Source organism: Dendropsophus ebraccatus, chromosome 6 (assembly GCF_027789765.1).
Source record: "Dendropsophus ebraccatus isolate aDenEbr1 chromosome 6, aDenEbr1.pat, whole genome shotgun sequence".
NCBI lineage: Eukaryota > Metazoa > Chordata > Amphibia > Anura > Hylidae > Dendropsophus > Dendropsophus ebraccatus.
The window spans coordinates 131,479,680-131,496,475 of NC_091459.1; positions in this window are offsets into that span (position 1 = coordinate 131,479,680).

Here is a 16,796-nt window from a genome sequence, read left to right on the forward strand (position 1 = left end):
GACAAGGGGTCCCCTGTCTCATGATTGGAGGAAGTCCCAGCAGTCAGATCCCCCACCAATCAGCTAATCTTGAAAGACCCCTTTAAGTGGCTGATCAGCACTTTTCTACCAGCAGTCTCCCCACAAGTCTCCTTTTTAGGATCATGTGAACAAACCAGCCAACAAACCAACGTTTTCTTTTGGCTTTTATACATCTTTATTCGGGGTGAAGACCACTCTCATCCACGAGATCGAAAACCTCTGTGATATTCTCTGTTATGTAAAACATGACACATATTGAACTTGCAATAAAACAATAAAAGAAAACTGTGGGGGGGTGTGGCTTAGCCATGGAGCCGTGAGGAAGCAGCGTCGCAGAGCTCCGGGTTCAGCAGCGCTGTTTCTGCCGTTTTCCCCTCACTAACCGGCCACCAGCCACATGCCTAGCAAAAAGGACAAAGGTGCGGACACCCCCAGCCACCCGGTGACCCGCTCCACCAGCTCCGTTACACGGATTGACCGTTTTCTACAGGTCACGCGGCCCGACAGTGCAGGCGGGGAGGAATCCAACATGGCGCCGACGCTTACACAGCAGACCGCGCGGGACTCTCGCTCAGCCTCAGCCTCCGGTTCTGCGCCACAAGCAGGTCAGGCAGACCCGCAGGACCAACTGGACTCTACTCCTTGGCCGCTCTTCCCCCAGACGCCCCGAGGCCTCGGCTCACAGGCGGGAGACTGCCAGCAAGGTACTCTTGTCCACACTGAATTGCAGCTCCTGCGGGAGCTGATCCAGGCACTCCCGACCCGCAATGACCTGGACACAGTGGTCCTTCACATTGAGCAGGCCCAACAGCAAGCAATCGCCTCAGTAAGATCAGAGGTGGAGCAGCTGGCACAACGCACCTCCACCACAGAAGACACTATGGCCGCCATAACCGACAGGGTGGTCTCCCTGGAACGTGACATGGAGCGTTCCCGGTCACATACCCAGCAGCTCTCCATCCTCCTGGATGACCAAGAAAACAGAGGGAGACGTAATAATATCCGCCTGAAGGGTCTCCCCGAGCGCCTCCAGGAGGACGATCTCCACCTTCGGGTCACAGAGATCTTTAACATGGCTACCTCACGCCCATTGGGACTCCACTTTCACTATAGACCGGGTCCACAGAGTTGCCAGGCCCCAGCAGGGGGAGGTAACTGCTCCCAGAGACGTGCTGTGTCGCCTACATTATTACTCTGACAAGGAGCTCATTCTCCAGGCGGTGCGGAATTCCGGGACTGTTCAGTATGAGGGGGTACAGATAAGACTCTTCCCGGACGTCTCTCCGCGCACTCTCTATATGCGACGACTGCTACAACCTGCTCTGACAGCCATTAGAGAGTCTGGGGCTACATACCGCTGGGGCCACCCCATACAGGTGCTTGTGCGCAGAGGCTCGGCTACCTTCACCCTACGCCGCCACGCTGACCTTCCACAGCTGTTTTCGTTTCTGGATATCCCGCCGGTATCCGTGCCAGACTGGTTGGCGATCGACAGACCGGAACCACACCGGCAGCCACCCCGCCGCAGGCGGTCATCACCATCTCTGAGGAGCGCCCCCTCTTCTCCCAGGCTTCAGGACCCTGCAATCATAGATCTGTCTCAGGGGATGCCTCTGGAGGCCTGACTTTCTTCCAGCTAAAAGATGTGCTCCCGCTGCCGCACACTAAGATTTACTGTGTTGCAGAGCCTACGAGTAGTGATATACCCCAGCCTCCCCGCTGATGTCTTGCAGATTCAGGTCCCGTACAAGTGCCTCCCGGATGAGCCCCCTGCTACTAGGGACAGTTGGTCTTGTGACTGTCACACTGCTTATTGGGTTGGCCGTTTGCCGTTCTCTGTTGTGGGTGGAGGGGGGGTTTGTCACCCTGGGATATGTTTCCTACGTTTGCTTTCTTTGTCCTTGTTCTCTACAGATCCCTGCCGAAGTGAGGGGATTTAAGATATGTTGTGCCCTGGTCCCGCCCGCTCGGAGTTCCTCCCCCCGCTTTTAACGGGGGGACCTCTGGACGTGGCGGTTCCAGTGATTGTCCTACAGATGTTGCTGGCCCGGAGCCGGCCCTAATGGTTTTCTGCACTCCCGTCTTTTCTTTTCCTCCTTTCTATTCAGAGGGCCCTCTCCGGCTCCTGTCTTTGTTTTGCACTTTGGTGCTCTTCCTTCTCAGGTGTCGACCGCTTCTCATCTAGGCGGCCGGCCCTCGTTCTCCATCTGTCCTCCCATACCTTTCCCTTCCAATCTTCTTCACTCTTTCCTCCTCGCTCCCCATCCACTTCCCCCCCTTCCCTCATCCCTAACCCGTCCCCCCCCCCCTCCCCGCTCCCTCCGTGTATTTGTTTATCACCCCGTGTGTCTAGTTGTGTTATCCCCCATGGCCCAGCGATCCCAGACGGTGCTTCGGGTCGGGTCCCTCAACGTGAAGGGGCTGCATGACTGCGGGAAGCGTTCCATTATGCTAAATCTCTTCAAAAAGCGCAACCTACATGTTGCTTTTGTGCAAGAAACCCATATGATGTCATCACACAAATTCTCATTGTCTAATTCTTGGTTTCCTTTTGCATACCACAGCTTCTCTCCGATCCAGAAGGCTAGGGGCACCTCTATCCTGATCGCACGCTCCCTCCCTTGGGAACTGGTGGACTCTCGCTGTGATGAAGAGGGCCGCTATTTGTTTGTCAAGGGCCGCATCTCCTCACAGGTATTCACTTTTGCCTCTCTCTACCTGCCAAACACAGGCCAGGCTACTGCATTGGCGCTCTACCTCGAGGCTCTTGATGATTTTGCGGAGGGGGTGCTGGTCTTGGGCGGTGACATCAATGTGGCCTTGGACCCTTCCCTTGACACCTCTAAAGGCTTCTCCCATCTGAATAAGGCCACGCTTAAAAAACTCACCTCGCTCCTACATGATCACCAATTGATTGACTCCTGGAGGTTGTGCCATCCCCGTGATCGGGACTACTCCTTCTATTCCACGCCCCATGATATGTATTCCAGGTTGGATTATTTCCTACTTAGACATAGGGATTTGGCACTCCTTCTGGACTCCTCAATTGACAATATCACCTTCTCCGACCATGCGATGGTCCTCCTACAAATCTCCCTCCCCATGCCCTACCCCGTGCAATGGCAGTGGCGGCTGAATATTTCCTTGATTCAGGACATAGCAATTTTAGCTGACCTGAAGAAGGAACTCGCAGAATATTTCCAACTCAATACAACGGCGGAAATGTCCCCCGCTATCCTTTGGGAGGCCCATAAATGTGTTGCCAGAGGGGTGTTGGTGAAGCATGGGGCCCGGTTGAAACGGGAGAAGTCCTCTAAAACTGCAAAACATCTGAGCCGTCTACAGGAGTTGGAATCTGCCCATAAGAGGTCATCCTCAGAGATTGTGCGGGGGGAGTTGATGCGGGTGAGGGAGGAACTGCGCACACACCTGAATGATAAAGCCAAAGCAACTCTTACTAGATGTAGGAGACATTTTTATGAATTTGAGAACAAATGCGGTCGGACACTCGCGAGGGCGCTCAGGGCCCAACGCTCCCGTATGTACGTCCCTTCTATTTCCACTCCCCAGAACGGTAAAGAGCACCTACCTGCCAACATCGCCAAGGTCTTCAGGGACTTTTATGCATCCCTGTATACATGTGACCGGACTAATCCCCTGACCAGTAGTGCTGATTTCAGAGCCAAAATTCAGACGTATATAGCGGAGTCCGGCATGCCCAGACTCTCGGAGGAGGTTCTGGTGGGACTTGAGGCCCCTATTTCCTCCACTGAGTGGCAAGCAGCTTTGAAGGCCACTCGGTCGGGGAAGGCCCCGGGGCCGGACGGTCTTATGCTCCACTACTACAAATCCCTGGAGCCCTTGCTAGCCCCTCACTTCCTAGCGGCCTTCAATTTCCTGTCCTCCGGTGAGGTACCCCCGGTTGATATGACTAGGGCAATAATTGCCGTAATCCCCAAAGAGGGGAAAGACCACACACAGTGCGCCAATTATCGGCCTATCTCACTTTTGAACGTTGACCTCAAACTGTTCGCAAAGATCCTGGCCACGCGGCTTTCGCAGCCGCTGGGGGATGCCATCCACTTGGACCAAACAGGCTTTCTACCCGGTCGTGAGGCCCGGGATAACACGATCCGCTCAATTGACTTGGTCCACAAGGCCAACGTTAGAGGTACCCCTCTGATGCTCCTATCGACCGACGCCGAGAAGGCCTTCGATCGAGTCAATTGGGTGTTCATGGAGGAGACGCTCCGGGCCTTGGGCCTCGGCCCCTCCTTCCTGTCGTGGATCCTGGCGCTCTACTCCAACCCCTCAGCCGTGTTCCGGGTGAATGGCATCCTATCAGGGGGCTTCCGCATAGCTAACGGTACTCGCCAGGGGTGCCCCCTCTCCCCGCTCATCTTCGTTCTCACACTCGAGCCCTTCCTCCGGAGGATTCGTGCCTCGCCGGACCTGGGGGGGGATCCGGGTGGGGGGGACCGTGCACAGGGTGGCGGCATACGCTGACGATTTGTTATTTTACGTTACACAGCCCACTACTTTTCTACCCATCCTGATACATGAGCTAGAAAGCTTTGCTTCTCTCTCTAACTTCAAAATAAATTACTCCAAATCTGAAGCTCTCAACATCTCTCTGTCGCCTGATGCGGTCTCCCTCCTTTGCTCCTCGTTTGGGTTCCGGTGGGCTGGGAAAGCCATCAAATACTTAGGTATCTACCTTCCAACTAACCTGTCAGACCTCTACCAACTTAACTTCCCCCCTCTATTGGCTCATATTCAATCCTGTTGCCAAACTTGGGGTACGGGTACCTTCACATGGTTTGGTAGGTGCTCTATTTTTAAAATGTCCCTCCTGCCCAAGCTTCTCTATGCATTTCAGTGTGTGCCAGTTAAGATCCCGAAATCCTACTTCAAGGCCCTTTCATCTATACAAACTAAATTTGTCTGGGGTTCCAAACCGGCTAGACTGAAAAGGACGCTACTATGTAGGGCTAAGATGCATGGAGGTGTGGGGCTGCCGGACATCCAGAGCTATTACTTGGCGTCCTCCTTGGTCAGAGTAGTTGACTGGACCCGGCACAGGTCTACTAAACAATGGGTAGACATTAAACAGTCCTTCACCAACATCCCCCTGAGACACTCTCCTTGGCTGCCACGTCGCTTCCTAAGCGACCTCAGAACCCACCCATCCATCGGTCCTCTGATTGTGGTGTGCAATGAGGCTGAGATTCACACCCGCCTCATTCCATACCTCTCCCCGATGATGCCCTTTTTGGGACATCCGGACTTCGCACCCGGCCTTTTGGACCCAGTCTTTCGAGCCTGGATCCGAGAGGGGAGGGGCGTCGCTTCGGAATTTATCACCAATACGTCTTGGGCGACTGCTGCAGACCTGGTTGCTAGGTCTGACCCGCCCCCCTTGGGTTCCTGGCGAGCTAATCAGCTCGCGCACTACCTTCGCACACTGCCCTCTCCTAACCAACTAGCTTCTTCGAAGACGTACTTTGAATCATTGTGCGATGGTGAGGACCCTCTCCGACACTCCTTGTCCCTAATCTAAAGCGAATTGGTGTCGCCGCCTGACCAGGACCCCCCTCCATTCCTGACTAAATGGGAAGAGGACCTGCGGTTGACGTTGACCCCTGCCCAGCACACAGACATCCTCACTCTGGCACATAAATGTTCCATCAGCTCACGCTTCCAAGAGGCTGGCTACAAGATAGTCTCGCGCTGGTACAGGGTTCCCGTCAAGCTGCACGCGATCTGGCCCGAAACCGACCCTACCTGCTGGAGATGCGGACTCTCGGAGGGCACTTTCTTGCATATATTCTGGTCGTGCCCCTCACTCACCCTTTTCTGGGACACAGTGCAGGAAGTGGCCCGAAAGGTGTCCGGTGCCACCATGGACTTTACGCCTGCACTCTTCCTACTTCATCACAGCGACATGTCCACCAAAAAATACCGCCGATCTATCCTACGCTTTCTTGTAATGACGGCACGAGCCTGCATTCCCTTGTACTGGAAACGGGCGGAGGCCCCCCCTATCTCTCTCTGGATTCGGAAGATAAACGAGGTAATGAGAATGGAAGACTTGACCTCTTCCCTCCAGAACTCCAATGTTCGGTTTTACCGGACTTGGCTTCCTTGGATGGACTTCCAGCAAACCCCGGAATATGAGGAGCTTCTCAGAGGACCTGCTCCTCCTGTGGATTGAGGTGGGCCCGGCCGCGGCCCCCTCTGGGTTTTTTGCTGTGCCATTGTGTCCCCCCCTTGTTTGTTCTGTCTCGCCCTCTGTTGCCTCTCCCTACCCCCGCTTCCTTCCCTTCCCCCTCCTCCCCCCCAACCCCTATGTACCCTGCTCTCTCTCCCCCCTTCCCTCCCCTCCCACTACTTTTGCCTCTTTCTTAGAGCCTTCGGGCTCCGGAGTGGAACCATTCCACTCTCCCTCTTTATCTCTGTCCTTCCCCTCTCTTTATGGAAAGTTTTGAAAATTGGGTTTGGGGGTCAGTGACGGGACGCCCCGGCTCTTTTGGTTTGCCGTTCCCAGACATCCGTGCGACACGCCATCGCTACACCTCGTTTTGTTATTATTTAACACAGGTGTCATGCTGTACAGTTTCCGCTTTAGTCCCCCTTCACTGTCCTGCCATTGATGGTTGTTAAATAAAGAATTTATAAAAAAAAAAAAAGAAAACTGTGGAGTACACAAAGTCATCTACGGCAATGGAGGATCCCTATATCAGACTACAAACAGCCATCAACATCAATGGAGGATCCCTATATCAGACTACACACAGCCATCAACATCAATGGAGGATCCCTATATCAGACTACATACAGCCATCAACATCAATGGAGGATCCCTATATCAGACTACACACAGCCATCTACAAGAATGGAGGATCCCTTTGTCATAATAGTCTCTAGTCTGCGTTACCACAACCAGGAATGAATAAGCCAGGAACCAGAACCAAAACCAATATCATATACAGCCAAGGGTCACAACTGAGAGAGCAAAGCAGAACCAGGGAACCTTATACAAGCCGAGGTCACACACTGTCAGGAGCAAAGGTACAAAAAAACAGTAGACACAAGCCAAAGTCAGGGAATACAAGCACAATGGGTACACAGATTGTACAATGGGTACAGATAGATTTGTAATTTACTTCTATTTAAAAATCTCTAGCTTATCAGCTGCTGTATGTCATGCAGGAGGGGATGTATTGTCTCCAGTCTGACACAGTGCTCTCTGCTGTCACCTCTGCCCATGTCAGGAACTGTCCAGAGCAGTAGCAAATCCCCATAGAAAACCTCTCCTGCTCTGGACAGTTCCTGACATGGACAGAGGTGGCAGCAGAGAGCACTTTGTCAGACTGGAGAGAATACGCCCCCTCCTGCAGGACATACAGCAGTTGATAAGTACTGGAAGACTTGATATTTTTAAATAGAAATAAATTACAAGTCTGTATAACTTTCTGACACCAGTTGATTTGAAAACATTTTATATGTACCCCTTTAATATGTCTCTACTGATCCAGTTTATCCCAAGGGTCCATATAGATTCTAGTCATGCTGTACAGTGCTTCTTTGTGCCTATATATTGTTATATAGTCAGACTTATAATGTAGATCGGTGGCGCTCGACTCTTTTTTCTAACTCAGAGCTGGGAGAGGATGCGCTGGAGCCTGGTCTTCTCCCCACTCGTTCTCCCTATCGGTACAGGTGTGAGCACTCAGGACTTTTGACATGTCTCTATGATATGTCAAAAGTTTTCTGTAACAACAGTGACACTATAAGGATTGGCTTTAGCGTCAGCGAGTATGTGCCTGCTATTCTCTTATTATTCCAAACTTCTAGAGTTATGGAATGACATCATTTCCAGTAATACCTTAGTGAACAAGAAGGACATGTTATTTAACTCTACACTAGATGGCAGTAGTGAACTGATAAATCATATATCAATGCTCAGAAAACTGTTACCGTACGGTATAACAGAGAGGAACACGGAGGTCTCTTGTACTTCTCCACTGAAGTTTAGAATAAAGCTCGATATGTTTCAGTTGGCAAAAAAAATCTTCTTCTGTAAATAATGGAAACCCATTAACGGGTAAAGACAATGGGGGAGATTTATCAAACATGGTGTAAAGTGACACTGTCTCAGTTGCCCCTAGCAACCAATCAGATTCCATCTTTCATTTTCCAAAGTGTTTGTGAGGGATGAAAAGTGGAATCTGATTGGTTGCTAGGGGCAACTGAGCCAGTTTCACTTTACACCATGTTTGATCTCCCCCTATGTCTATACCCAGTGTAGACAATCTAGTGTAGATTTTAAAGGGTTTGTCAAAGATAGTAAAGACACAGCAACTTTCAGACAAGAACAGCGCCACCCCTCTCCTCAGGTTATGTGTGGTATTACTATTCATCGCCATTCACTTAAATGGAACTGAGCTGCAAACCCCCCACACCCAAACTGAGGACAGAAGAGGTGCTGTATCTGCAAGAAAACGACCATGAATAATACCTTTAAGAAATCTCACCCTGCAGCTACTGTACACACTGCAGTCTTATATAAAATCTTACAAATATCCTAATTCACCTTCATAAATCCTTCAGTTTCCATGCTGTGGTTATGTTACCAGTTTTCTTCAGTAGAAAATATGCAGCAAATCCACAATGTAAAATCCGCACTAAATCATCCGCAATTACTGCTACAGATTTGGGGAGGAATATGTGAATATTATAAGAATAACAGAGGGACGGCACATCACACAGCTATAAGAATAGGTGATGCAGAATTGTTATTACATGGGGAATACAAGGATTTACTATAACACACAGGTCAGGTGTGGTGACAGGTTCCCTTTTAAAGTGACAGGCACACTGTAGCAGATTAGCCATGGATTTACATGGATTTATTGAGATTTCCCCAAAAATTCTTTACATAACATGGAGACATACCAAATAATACAAAATGTACATTAACAAATAATGTACAAAATGAGTATGATGTCTAATTTGTTGGAGGCGAGGATGCACGCCAGGCTGCAAGCAATCCCAATATTGGCTTGTATACATACTGTACAAGATCCGACAACATCCAATAAGTGAGAATAGTGAGTCCAAAGCTTCATTTACATATAAGTACAGTGCAGCGTTTTAACCCTGTCTGGTTGGGGTCTGAATGATCATCTGGGCTGCCCATTGAAGCCAGCGGTGGTCTGCTGCCACCAGTCCTATTACACCACAGGTGTCAAACACAGGTCCTCCAGCTGTTGCAAAACTACAACTCCCATCATGCCTGGACAGCCAAAGCTAAAGCTTTGGCTGTCCAGGCATGGTGGGAGTAGTAGTTTTGCAACAGCTGGGTGGCCTGAGTTTGACATCCTTGTATTACACGATGCGACGGGAAGCAGACCGCCGCTTCACTGATCAGGATTTTTCAACATGATCAGCCAACATTGTGCATGCCGGCTGATGGTGGTCTTTTAACATGACCTATTACACCAAATGATTATCTGCTGGAACGGCCGCTTATCGGCCAAGTGCGGCTGATAATCGTATCGTGTATGAGGGCCTTTACACTGGTTCTCTGCCTTGGTCATCTGTGGGGTATTGAACACCCAGACCCCAAATGATAATTTTTTTTTAAAGTGACAGTGCTTATTTATCATGTACTCACCATAGAAGTAAAATCAGTAATGATGTACATAGCATCTTCCATCAACAGCAGGTTATGTTTGTTTTTTTTTGCAGGGGGCGGGTGCAGGGCGGAAAATTTAGCACCAAATGAAAAAAAACTAACTATACTAAGGCCCTGTGCACACTATGTATAACACCGGCCGATCTGTGACCCGGCTGGATCACAGAACAGCCGGTGTTACTGATGATCATCCCAGCCAGTACTGCAGTACCGGCCAGATGATGTTCACTTCTGCTGAATTTGTATGCGCCCGCATCCGAATTCCCCACTGCACACAAAGGAGTGTGCGTCCGGAGCCACGCGCTCCATTGTGTGCACTGACATGTCTTGTGCGGCTCCTATTCTATGAATAGCGGCCACAGAAAACTGACATGTCAGTTTTTTGTGTGGCCGCTAGCTATGGGGGAGATTTATCAAACATAAAGTGAAACTGTCTCAGTTGCCCCTAGCAACCAATCAGATTCCACTTTTCATTCCTCACAGACTCTTTGGAAAATGAAAGGTGGAATCTGGTTGCTAGGGGCAACTGAGTCAGTGTCACTTTACACTATGTTTGATAAATCTCCCCCTATGTGTATACACTCCCGACGGCTGCAGCACAATGTAAGTTAAGTATTAATCACGGCCATATTGCAAATCGGCAACAACGGCCGTGATTAATACTTAACTAATGTTGTGTGAACATGGCCTAACCATGTATACCTGAAGTTGGTTTCTTGACCACTGGTTAGTACCATGGTATCTGAATATATTATAGGGGAAGCAGAGTGCTATGTATAGCTGCATCAGATCTATTCCAGCAACACCTACACTGAATCCGCATCACTTGCAGCTGACTAATGTAGCATTGTGGTCCCGGACCCTGTATACAGTAACATATTGGTGCCGTCCTGACCTCAGCAGAGGATGGATACAACCTTGAGGCAGACACTTTATGATATATTCCTGTAAATTTACAGAGATGCTGCTGATATTAGCAAACTTCTCGGAGCTGAGGATTTCTTGTGCATATTAAGCGGCCGGGCTCTCTGCCGTGAATACCAATGTCACCGCCAGCTGCCAATTACATTTCCTCCAGGTTGTGCGATCCGAGGAAAGGTGAAGCTTCTCTGAAAATAGAAATATCGACACCGTTGCTTCTCCTATCATTGATTCTTTCCTGCGGATAATCCCCGGTTTGCAGTGAATATGCAAAGTCAAGACAAGAAACAATAACAAAGTATATATTGATCAGCACATTAACCTTAGTGATGTTTTAGGTCTTATCCAAGCTTAGAAAAACATTGCCGCTTTCTTCCAGATACAGCACCTCAGTTGTAGGTTTTGCAGCTCAGTTTCGATTGAAGTGAATAGAGCTGAATTGTAATACCACACACAACCTGACGACAGGGGTGGCGCTGTTTGTGCAAGAAAGTAGATGTGTGTGTTTTTAAGCCTGGATAACACCTTTGATAAACAAGATTTTTTTTTAAAAAAAATTTCTATGTCACATTTCTTTTATTGTTCTTTTAATGGTGTCATTTTGTACCAGCTATATTACAGCAGTACCAAATTTATATATTTTTTATGTTTTACTTCCATTGCCCAATAAAATAAAACAAGATTTTTTGTTGTTGAAGGAGCAGCGTGAGGACATGGTGAAAACGTCAACTTTTTTACACTATTTATTAGTCTCCCTAGGGAGTTTGAATATACAATCAATTAATTCCTTACATAAAGCAATGCACTACTTATTACTTAGCTCCGGTGCTTTATTTATGCTATAAGCTTGGTGCTAGTACTGTAATAATGTTATGAGCTTGGTGCTGGTACTGTAATAATGTTATGAGCTCAGTGCTGGTACCGTAATAATGTTATGAGCTTGTTGCTGACACTGTATTGATGTTAAGAGCTTTGTGCTGGTACTGTAATAATGTTATGAGTTTGTTGCTTGTACTGTGTAATGTTATGAGCTTGGTGCTGGTACTGTAATAATGGTATTAGCTTTGTGTTGGTACTGTGATAATGTTATGAGCTTGGTGCTTGTACTGTATTAATGTTATGAGCTTGGTGCTGGTACTGAGATAATGGTATGAGCTTGGCACTGGTACTGTATTAATGTTATGAGCTTGGTGCTGGTACTTTGATAATGGTATGAGCTTGGCACTGGTACTGTATTAATGTTATGAGCTTGGTGCTGGTACTGTATTAATGTTATGAGCTTGGTGCTTTTACTCTAATAATGGTATGAGCTTGGTGCTGGTACTGTAATAATGTTATAAGCTTAGTGCTGGTACTGTAGTAATGTTATGAGCTGGATGCTGGTACTGTAATAATGATATTCGCTTAGTGCTGGTACTATAATACTGTTATGAGCTTGGTGCTTGTACTATATTATTGCTATGAGCTTGGTGCTGGTACTGTAATAATGCTATGAGCTTGGTGCTGGTACTGTAATAATGGTATGAGCTTGATCTGCTCCATCTGCATATTCGAATGCAAGAGTATTTGTAGCTCTGTAGATTTCTTCTGGATGTGGAATGACTTTGTTTTTATTGTTATTATAAAAAATAAAAATAAAGATAAACAAGTATTTATACCTTTTTTGGAAAAAACAAAACAAAAAAATAATACCACATATACAGGACAAATACTGCTATTTTATGACTACTACCCTCACCATACAGTGACTGGATAATACCACTATACTGTGACTGAATAAAATCCACTATATAAAGACCAATAAAAACAAAATAAAAAATAATGGTATAAGCTTTGTGCTGGTACTGCATTAATGTTATGAGTTTGGTGCTGACACTGTATTGATTTTATGAGCTTTGTGCTGGTACTGTAATGATATTTTGAGCTTGGTGCTGGTACTATATGAATGTTACAGTATAAGCTTGGTGTATTAAAGAAGTTGTTTGGGAAAAAAAACTTTTCCCCTACCTGCTGATTTGAAAGAAAAAAAACAAAACATTTAGCTCCCCTTTAAGCTACTTAAACTATGTCACCTCTTTAAATACTGTAATCACTAAATCCAGCTGCAGTTAAATATGCATTATGTAGGTGGTGTATAAGTGCTATGCACATTGACCACTTTGGAAAAATATAGTATTAGTAATAGCAACATGAGACGGCACTACATGAGATCAGCTGCATGGGAAAAATAAAAACTTTTTTGCTTAGTTTTTTTTTAATTTTTTTTTTTACTTAGTTTGTAAGGAAGCCATTTAGGGAAGACAGGACATGAAGATGTTATTATAATTGAATTATCCGGCAGGATTTAGCTGTTTATGCAAATATACCGTCATATGAGAGGCAACTCTGCCCTAACATTTAACAAAACATCTGCTCGGCTGCAGATATAGGTCAGGAGCCTTCAGGGCTCTGCTCATATTGCAATTAAATTAGATTTGTTATCAGTGATACAAACTGTAGCAGCTGCTAAGGTCCTGCTGGGTGCGGACCTCCATCTGTAATACCGAAATGCGGTGCTCACCGTGAAGCTCCACCTTTAAACCGGTATATTGTGTCAATATTTAGAAGAAAGTGTCATACACTACAATAGCTGGGTTCAGCTAAATGCGTGCCTGGTTTGGCCAAGTGTGCATGTGTTCCTAAAGGGGAGGGTTGAACAAGCCAACTCAGACCTCTAGTTTGGCTTATATCCCATAAGAACAATGGATTGAAACTCAACAGGCCCAATTCTTCTTTCCCTGGCATGTTCTGTAAGGGACATCTTGGCACATCCCCATGCACAAGACAGTTGCAAGGTCCTGCCAAAATTGGTGGGTTTGGCTGACTTTGCACTCTTGTATACCTTAAAGGGGTATTCCGGCTAATAAACATTATTTTATTTATATTTTTTTATTTTTTGAATAAAGTTATATAACTTTGCAGTATGACTAAAAAAAATAAAAAATTTTTTACATTGAGTAGCAGCATTAAAGTTCTTTCTTTTAAATCAACTTTTGTCAGAAAGTTATATAAATTTTAAATTTTCTTCTATTAAAAAAATCTCAAGTCTTCCCATACTTTTTAGCTGCTGTATGTCCTTCAGGAAGTGTTTTATTTTCAGGCTGACACAGTGCTCTCTGCTGACATCTCTGGCCGAGACAGGAACTGTCCAGAGCAGGAGAGGTTTTCTATGGGGATTTACTGCTGCTCTGGACAGCCGAAACGGCTGTTTGTGGATCTTGAGTTTGTGGTATCTTGAGTTAGACATTGACGAAAAGGGGCCACCCTGGTATTTCCCTATTTATGTTCCAATACTCGCAACCGAGTGGGACTTAAGGGGTTATTTATCAGGGTGGTGTTGTGCTCTCCCTATCACAGAGGCACCCTGTGGCAACAGGCTAGAGATATCTGGCTATCCCATGTTTTGAGACTCGCAACCGAGACTCCACGGACTCTTGTTTTGCGTATGTAAATTTTTGGGGGGCATCAGTGGAGACTCTTGATTGAGTACTTCATTGAAGTTTTTTTCACTGTTCTCCTTGAGTTCAGTGATTACTGTGTTTTGTCAGTTTCTGTTTTGGCCAGAGATGTCAGCAGAAAGAAAATAAAACATTTCCTGCAGGGCATACAGCAGCTTGTAAGTACTGGAAGACTTGAGATTTTTAAATATAAGTAGTTTACAAATTTATATAACTATCTGGTACCAGTTGATTTGAAACATCACCAATGTTCTCCTTTAAAGGGGGAGTTAAAGGGATATTTAATTAAATAAAAAAATTGATATTTTTTTACATTCCCATAATCAAGTTTTATAAATTTATAATATAACAGTGACACAATCTTTCTGCTGCCACCAATGGCTGTGTTTGGAACTGCAGGAAAAACAATTTAAACATAACCTATATTATCACTGTAAATATGAAGAAGGAGCGGCACTCACCGTGCACAAATTCGTGCATATTTATTTTAGCAAATACATATATGCATACGGCTTGCAGGCAAGACGCCAAACGACCATGATGTTGTTAGCTGTAACCTATATTATTGAATGTCTCAGAAAGTTACTGGGGTGTTTATAGAGCAAGACAGCCCATGTCTGACAGTGCAGACGCCCCTCGTAATTAGATCACATTGTTTTTAATATGGAATTTTAATTTTAACTCTCGTAAGCGATTAAGAAAATAGGAGAACAAAGGCAAAGAAAACATGTAACTAATGAAGAAAGATCCAACGTAAATGTTGTTAATGGCATGGAACCGCTAGAGATCCGATACAAAACCAACATGGCATCAATAGCTGGGGAAGGTGTGGTGCCTACACGGTCATATTAAGTCTCCAGGATAATGCTTAGGAATGTAGCTGCCCTAATGTGTACAGAGAGGAACGTCACAGTCATTTCACAACACATCAAAGAAGAAGAAGAAGCTGGGTGTGATACACAGCGCAAATACATGGAGCCACACAATTCTCACATACACAAAGTAACAACAAAGGGAAAGAAAGCTACCTTGTAAAAGAGAAGAAGTATGCAGCATATAAAGGAGGATAATAGCAATTATATAGCTAAGCATATTTTTCTATAGGGCTGGGAACTCTAAGGGGACTTCTTATATTCTTAGAATTTATATTAGAGGTGAAGATGCTGCAGAGCTTCTTTTCTTGTAAACATTCTGGACCACCACTGATTGACTGATATTAAAGGCAGTGTATTGTTGTCAGTCTTAGGGAACTGTCGCTGGCACCTGCCCCGCTGTCCCTACCTAATTGTCTCAACTGCCCTAGGCAGCAGCGGACAACTGGTCGACAGTCCCTAACCTGTATAAGTGAACACTGAAAGCAGACAAGATAATACAAAACACAATAAATCAGGGTCAAAGGTCCGGGTCAGCAACTAGCGGTCGGCGCAGCACAAAAACATAATCCAAAAGAGCAGTCTAAAGTCAGAGCCAGAAAATCAGGGATACCAGTATAGCAATTCAGGACCAGACGCTAGGTCAAGAAACACTTGAATTACAAGGCTCTATCACAGGCAAGGAGGAACGGGCGGGAAGAAGCTTTAAGGGAGCTGAAGTCCCGGCCCCAGGTCCTGATTGGGGCAGGGACCCCCAGCCTCCCACAGTTCTCCAAAGCTGACTGGTAGCGGCACCTGCCAGGCAGCAATCACCAAACAGTATGCAGCCGGTACGCCCGGCCGGGAAGCAGCTTGGCCCCAGCTGCAGTGTTCATCACCAAGGACGCTGTTGGCGTTCCCCTAGTGACCGGCAGGGACAGTTGTCAGGGCCGCCTAAATGTTTAACCTACTAGATGCAATGGTCAATAGCAACAAAGGCATCCAAGTGGTCAAAAGAAGGGGGCAGTTAAGATTAGTGAAGACCCCCGTGTCTGCCATTACAGTTGTCTTAGTACACCCTGCCCAAGGAAATATAGTGTTATTGCAGTGTTTTGTACAAATGATCAAGTGATTGCTTGTTCAGGTTCCCTAGGGGCACTAAAAATACAATTTTAACTTTAATTGAACTTTCCAATTTATTTCTAAAATATATAAAAATATCATGGTAGTTGTTCCACATAGTCAAGGCTGTAAGAAAAAGTCCAGCCTATGTCCTCTCCGTCACCATCCTGCAGCCTGCTTGCCTCTGCCTACCCCGTTTGACTAATATCCACTAGTTAAAGAGTCATGGGCCGGACTAAGTTGGAAGGTGGGGTAATAAACAACAAAATCACGGTTTATCACAATTTATCAAAGTAATTCTAAGTGTGTTTGTGTCTATACTATGCCTTTGCCATACTACGGTGCACAGTCACAAATTTTGTACATTTCACACAATGGACATGACTTTGACTTTATTATGTCAGTGAAGTCCGGACTGATGTGGCTTTGCGACTTTTGAGAAAAATTACAGGGTTTTGCACAATGAAACAATCTTGGTTTAAAAAGTTTAATGTGTCTCCATGGTAACAGACTACAAACAAACTCTTTGTAGTCGTGCTCCCCACCAGTCCCCTGCATACATCATGTAGATTAACAAGAAGTAGGGGACAGATACAAGGGAGAATGTCTGCAGGGTCAGACTGTGCCGGGTTTGTTTCATGGAGTCGTAGGTCTGTATAGAAGTCACAGACACTGAACAGTAGG